General features: G+C 50.2%; 1 non-coding gene across 1 annotated transcript; it reads right to left on the reverse strand.

Annotated features, from left to right (window-relative positions):
* Positions 1–520: 520 nt before the first annotated feature.
* TRNAS-GCU lies at positions 521–602 on the reverse strand. Its single transcript has one exon. It is a non-coding gene; the product is annotated as a tRNA-Ser (tRNA).
* Between the last annotated feature and the right edge of the window lie 6,611 nt (positions 603–7,213).

The following is a 7,213-nucleotide window of genomic DNA, read 5'->3' on the forward strand; positions in this document are numbered from 1 at the left end:
TTTCTGGGCCTGAGCGTTAAGCTCCCAAAGCCAGTCGCTGTTTCATTGTATTCATTACGTTTGCATTTTCCCTTCTTCCCCCAGTTTTCTGTACCTTTACCCTGACTACACTTCCCTTTGTTTGTGCCAAACCCCCTTGTCTCCTCTTTATTGTATTTACAGCTCACAAGGAGGGAGGCTAAATCCACTGGTGATAGAGACAGGAGGGAGTCGAGTTTGTATCTTCTGAGAAAAGGGGCTTTTTCCTTTCCTATTTCTCCCCTGCCATTGCTAACGTTTTCCTTTTGAAGCGCTGCCTTATTCAGCTTGAGGTAACATTACCTTTTGAGATAAAAACTACGAAATACAGAACTAGAGAAATTTTTTAGAAATCTGGGATTTAGACATTTTATTTAAAACAAGGGGGGGTGTCGGAGTTTCTGAGAAGGTTTTTGTTTGCAAAAGGCAACATTGTTGGGTCTGTTATTGTACCAAGGGGGGAGATGGTTGTCTATAAGGGAGGGTGAAGACTAAATGCCTCTAATGAGGATGGGATTTGAACCCATGCGTGCAGAGCACAATGGATTAGCAGTCCATCACCTTAACCACTCGGCCACCTCATCTGAGCTGTAAGAAAAGGGACAGGAGGAGAAATCTAAGGCCAGCAGAGATAGGGACACTAAGGAGTTTCCCAATACTAAGCGTAAGCAGGGACTGAATGAGCTCCCCCCTCACATCTAGTGAGGAGCTGGGGGAAGACTTCAGGAACAGGCCGTGTTTGCATAGACACCCCTACTCTGCCTAGCTATGCAGCATGGTGGGGCCACTTCCCCAAAATGACCAGTTTGGGATGGTGGTGGGTTACAAATCACTTTAGGGTTGAGTGGAATGAAATGTTATTCTCCTCCCTGTACGAGTGAAGGGCAGCAGAACGTACCTAGGCCGTCCTGACGGAGGGGTGGGTGGGGGAGGAATCGCTTTCATTGGACTGCAGAGAAGTGATGGAGGACATCACCCTAACCCAGTGGTCCCCAAACATTTCACACTGCGCCCTCGTATCCATGGCTGTGGCCCCTCGGAAGCCGCGGTCGAGAACCGGGGCTGGGAGTGGGGCCGTTGCTTGCTGGGGAGAGGGGTGCGGACAGGGGACCACTGACCCCTACTCGCTAAGCAGGGGCTAGTGATGCCAAAGCCCAGGGAAAGGGAGAACAAGTGCGGGGGCCCCAGCACTGGAACCCTGCCCCCCCCCACTTCTGTGTGTGGCTCCGCCCCCTTCCACACCTTCCACCCACGGCCCCATCCACTGTCACCTCTGTGCCACCCCTTCCCCCACTGGCCCCACCCTGTCACTCCTTTACCCCGGCCCCGCTGCGGCCCCCAGACCAGAGAAGCTCTGTGCCCCTGCTGCAGTCCCCGGACCGTAGCAGGGAGTGGGAGCTCCTCCAGCCCTGGGGCCACCGTGGGGGAGACTTTCCCAGGGGGGCCCAATTTGGCCAGGGCCCCTAGTCATGGGCCCCACTGCCCCCTTGGCAACACAAGGTTTGGGGAGGCTGAGCCCCCCCGCACCGAGCCTCCATTACGAGCCGCCCAGGCTACCTCTGCTCAGTGGGTGGCCAGTCTCCCTGTGTCTCTGCTGCTCGTGCTGGGGAGCCCGGCCGGCCTTAGGGGTGGGGCCCCCGGCAGCCGCCCAGGGCTCCAGGGGGTCAAAGGGCACCATGTGGCCGTGCAAAGGTGCTCACTGCTCTCCCCTGCCCCAATGCTCCTCCGTGGCCCCACAGAGGGTGGGGGGAGCGAGGAGCAACACTATGTGCTCCCTGCGTCCTGGTCACTTTCCCCACCTGGGCTGGGCTGTGAGGGGAGCATCAGAAGCTGCTGCTCTCTGCCCTCCCCTGACGCAGCCCGGCTGAGGAAAGTGACCTGGATGCAGGGAGCTCGGATGATGTCCCTTCTCGCCCGCCTGCCCCTGCTAGGGAAGGCTGCTGTGTGGTGTCTCCATGGCTGCACTTTCAGTGATGCAGGTTTCTCTCTCCCGTTGGTCCATGGGCATCCTACTAGATAAAATTGAGCAAGAAATGCTTCCCCGTGGTTTTTTAGGACTAGAATTGCTATTTTCAACAGTGATTGCCATTTTTTTTCTAGTTTTGTTTGTTTGAAAGGAAGACAGTGATATTGCACTGGCAAATTCCCCATAGAAACAAAGAATAATAAAGGCACCTCAACTTTTCCTCATTTATGGAGGACAATCTTATAATATGCATCCAGATCTCCTCCAGTCACACAAGCTGAAAATTGTTCCCTTTTACTGCAGTTCTGTAACCATGCGGGAACCAATCCTGTCTGTGTTCTGTGCACATCCAAAATTCCTGCTGAATGACCCGCCCTGGGAGCAAGTTACCAGTGGCCCAGGGCTGGGGCGGAAGGAGGGTGCAGGTGGGGGGGGCAGAGCCCAGGGCTCGGGCAACAAGGGTTGTGGGGGGGAGCCCAGGGCTGGGGGGGGGCAGCCAAATTTTTTTTTCCTTGGGGCGGCAAAAAACCTAGAGCTGGCCCTGCCTCCACCCACCGGGAGGTAGGCAGGAGCAGATCATTATTATCCCTACTCGAAAGAGGGAGAAGCTGAGGCTGAGAAAGGAGAACTGACTTGTCTTAGGTCACACAGCCAATCAGTGGCAGAGTTGGGAATAGGACCCAAGAGCCCTGATTTTCAATATACTTGCCCCTGGCAATTTCGACTACCAGCATCCGACGAAGTGGGTACTCACTCACGAAAGCTCATGCTCCAAAACATCTGCTAGTCCACAAGGTGTCACAGGACTGTTTGCTGCTTTTACAAACTAACCATCAGATCTTGAATTTCAGTCATTGAATGACCTGAATAAAGTGCTCTCAGATGAGCTCCAGACCAACAACAGTGACAGTAATTATTCAGCAAGTATTTGAGGAGAACTGCAATGTTAGAGAGAATCATGAACTGCTCAGAGACCATTAATGCAGAGAAGCAGCAAAATTCATCAAACATAGAACTGGTTCTGACTTATTTCCTTGGTCTTGAAAGAGACCAACAAGGACCTGAGTCTCCTCCCTGTCAATAACCCCCTGCTCAGCCAATCAGGATAGAGACTGAGGACGGGAGGCTGAAGGTTCTCACCAGAGAGCCCAAAGGATGGCCCAGGTCACTGGTGGGTATCACTGCCCAAGCACTATTTCAGCCCCACATTTTTGGGTGGACCTCCCACAGTGGGAGCTGCAGAGCCCTCTCCCGCAACACACACACAGAGCACTCCCCTGCAACAGATGGATCAGACTGAACAGCTTTCAAACCTGGAGGAGGCTCTTACCTTCTAAACAGGGACGGCTGTTTTCTAGTATAATCACTAAAAGGGAAGGAGAAAACTCGAAAGAGGTTCCTCCTGGCGCTCATGTCCGTGAACCCGAATACTCTCTCAGTCCTCAAAGAGAGACCTGGAGAAGGAGACTTGCTGGAGCAAAGCCACAGGGATCTCTGAGGTCTCCCTGGCCCCTTGCCCCTGTCCTGCCTGGCTGATGTCAGCATCTCTCTGTGAGGTCACCACCTCCCCACCACCTTGGACCAATAGGTTGAGGTCCTGCCAAAGGCCTTTGTGATGTCACTGCCTCACCCCTCCCTTGCTGTGCCAATATCCTGCCCCTCCCTAGGCACTTTGCAGGTTTGAGCTACTCCCTGGGGATCACCCTACTCAAGGAGCGTTCGTTCTAGGCAGCAAGCCGGCTAGACAGGGAAACCTCAGACGCTGCTCCCAATGCTGCACTCAGGTTTTTTAGAAATTAGTTGACTTTATGGCCAGAAGAGACCATTAGAGCATCTAATCTGACCCCCTGCATATCACAGGCCTCCTGTATGACACAATAGCTACTTTTGGGGCAAACACATTCCAGAAAGGCATCTAATCTTCATTAAATGACATCAAGAGATGGAGAATGCACCACTTTCCTTGGTAGCTTGTTCCTATGATGAATCATCCTCGCTGTTTAATTTTTGTGCCTTAGTTGTAATATGAATTTGTCTCTTTTCACCTTGCAGCCATTGGGTCATCTTATGCCTTTCTCTGCTAGATTAAAGAGCTCTTAAATACCCAATCATTTCTCTCCATTAAGGCACTTCAATGAAGTCACCTTTCAATCTTCTTTTGATAAGCTAATCAGGTTGAGCTCTTTCAATAGCTCCCTAGAAGGCATTTTTTCCAGTCCTCAGAACATTAGGTGGCTCTTTGCTGCCCCAACTCCAATTTCACAACATCTTTTTCAAACGAAGACACCAAAACTGGAGGCAGTATTCCAGTATCAGTCTCACTGATGCCGTGTCACCTCCTGTGACGTTATTGACATAATCTGTAATTGTATAGATCACTGTTGCGACCACTGTTCTATATTTGCAGTGAATATTGTAGAAAGGTTGTCGTGTAAGAGGTCTATGGAGAGGTTCTGATTGGCTGATTATAATGATGCTATCTCTAGATGTGTATCATTTTTGTAGTTGACGTTATAAATATTGGCTCTATGCTGCCTGTATTTCAAACTTGTGCTCTGCTTCCGGGGAACACCCCAGATAAGTTGGTGTCAGTTCTGCCTAGCCTGCTTAATGGCCCATTAAGGACCATCAGCTCTACAATCGCCCCATTGAGAGAAGGCAGATACGCCTTGTGACTCAGCAAGGTCTGCAGGGACCTGCCTATGGACAGAACTCTAAGGTTTTTCTATGCCACGTGCTGGACAGACTGTCCTTGGGACAAAGAAAGCAAAGACCACATGGCAAGAGGCTATAAAAGGCTGATGCCTCGTCTCCATCTTATTTTCAGTGCAGCTTCATGTCTCCGGAGGGACTTTGCTACAAACTGAAGCTCTAGACAAAGGACTGAATGACCCATCCCAGCTGTGGATGGACTCCAGAGACTTGATTTGAACCTGCAGTTTATTCCATCACTGCTACAAGCCTGAACCAAGAACTTTGCCATTACTGTGTGTAATTGATTCCTTTAACAATTTTAACTCTCATCTCTATTTCTTTCTTTTTATGAATAAACCTTTATATTTTAGATGCTGTAAGGGAAAATCCAGTGTTATCCGAGGCCTTGTAGGCCCAGGCCTCATGTCAAGCTGCCAGGGCCGGCCAGACAAGCCAAGCACGGGGGCACGGAGGAGACAGTGGAAAGTCCTAACCGTCCCCAACTGAAAAACAATTTTGTAATATCCCCTACTGTCAACACATAACTGCATAGAACAGATAAGTAAGAACAGGAAAAGCCTAATATGGAAGAAATTTACTCTTGCTCCAATCAGCATTATCTTTGCAATATTTTTTTAGCAAAATAATAAGGAAATTATGTATGTAACTTGCATATTACGATTGTGGTTTTAAGCTTTATAAGGCTGTCTGTAACCAGCTTCGGGGAGGCCGTTTCCATAACGGTTCTCCCCTGCGTGCTTCTAATCAATAAAAGGCCTCAGGCTGATCTGATTGAAAACACCACATGTGGATCGATTTTTCCATAATAATGCTAAAGGATTTGCAAGAGCGTGATTTGTGGGTAAGATCTGACTCATCTATTCACCTGCGTTTGGGGCTTGGTCCTTTGGGGTCTTTTGAGAGAACCTTTTTTCTTCTACTGGGGTATTGGTTTTCATAACCATTCATCCCCATAAGGAGCGGGGCTGGGGATGATAGAAGGGAACTGGAATAGCTGAGGGACTTGCTTGTATGACGTCCGATTGGCCAGTGGGGTAAAACCAAAGTCCTCTCTGCATGGCTGGTGTGACGTGCTTTAATAGTAAAGGGCACCTAGCCTCGGGCTGTGACTGCCCTGCTCCAAGCAATTTGTCCTGAATTGATACTCTCAGCAGTGTCCTGCCAGTGGTCGCATCGTTACAGGGCTCGTCCGGGATTACAGCTGGGAACTCTCCGAAGCTCAGGATGCGCTTCCTCAGCTAGGGGAAGTATGTAACCCCCACACCTCCAGGGTGTAGTGGGGCATCCCAACTAGTGGCACCGAGATCACTTAGAGGGAGCAATAAAACATGACTTCTATGCAGCCTTCGCTAACAGCCACGTGGCTTTTAGTTCATGCTGTAGAGGCCCACACACTAAGCTCCAGAGGTCCCCGGTTCGATCCCGCCCACCACCGCGTCACCAACCTGGATCTGTCAACATAACAGAGGCAGCTGCCACCCCAAGGAGAGAGCTGCCATGCCATGCCCGGCGGAGAAGAGGCACCAAGCAGTGAGCTGACACCCGTCAGAGCTTCCTGTGATAAACGGTGAACTTAGGACAATAGCGAGGTGGTAAGAAGTGTTGCCCTCAGAGTGGCCTGGGTCAGAGCCCATGGGAGGCCCTGGGCTCCCCCCCGCCCCACGTCATCTGCTGCATCCTTCCCCCCAAAAGGGCAGAAACCCTGACCAAGAGGCAACATCCCCACGAGCAAAGGCCATCACGAGGCATCTGTCTTCGAAAGTTTGCAGAGGATGCGGGAGCAGAAAGGGGAGAGAGGATGAGGGTGGCTCTTGGGAAGAGGGAGGGAGGGAGCCTTATGGGAATCTCTTGTTTATCGCCATCAACCCAATGATCAGATCATTGATGCCTAGAATCTTCCCTGACATGTTGTAATTGATTGGATCTAGGTTTTAAAGTGGGTACCACATTTGCAAATGGAGAAATGTCAGGCAGTTGAGTGGAAGGCCATTGCAAGCTCAGCTAATTAGGCAATGTGGCTTATGCCCCATCTAACAAGCTCTTAAACAATAGCTCCCAGTTTTCATTTACATTGTTCTGTTTAATGTTTTTCTCCAAAACACTTTTACTAAACCTTTGGGTCAGCTTTGGAAAGTTGGCCCTTTCAGCGCACCAAATATAAATATTGCTGGTGGGGACTGCCCTCTATTGGTCACAAGAACAGCCATACTGGATCAGACCAATGGTGGGCATACCATAGATTTATAGACAGTTTGGTGAGATCCCTTTGTCACACTTCGCACTCTCTTTTGGACGTAACTAATTTGAGTTGGTTTGTATCATCTGGAAATGTTGCCACCTCACTGTTTACCCCTGTTTCCAGATCACTCAGGAGTATGTTGAACAGTGCTGGTCCCAGTACAGACCCCAGGGGGACCCCACTATTTACCTCTCTCCGTTCTGAAAATCAGACCCTTTCTTTCTTGCCTTTGAACCAGTTACCTATCCCAGAGAGGACCTTCCATCTTATCCCAT

The sequence above is a fragment of the Mauremys mutica genome, unplaced genomic scaffold (genome assembly GCF_020497125.1).
Source record: "Mauremys mutica isolate MM-2020 ecotype Southern unplaced genomic scaffold, ASM2049712v1 Super-Scaffold_100046, whole genome shotgun sequence".
In the NCBI taxonomy this organism is placed as follows: Eukaryota; Metazoa; Chordata; order Testudines; family Geoemydidae; genus Mauremys; species Mauremys mutica.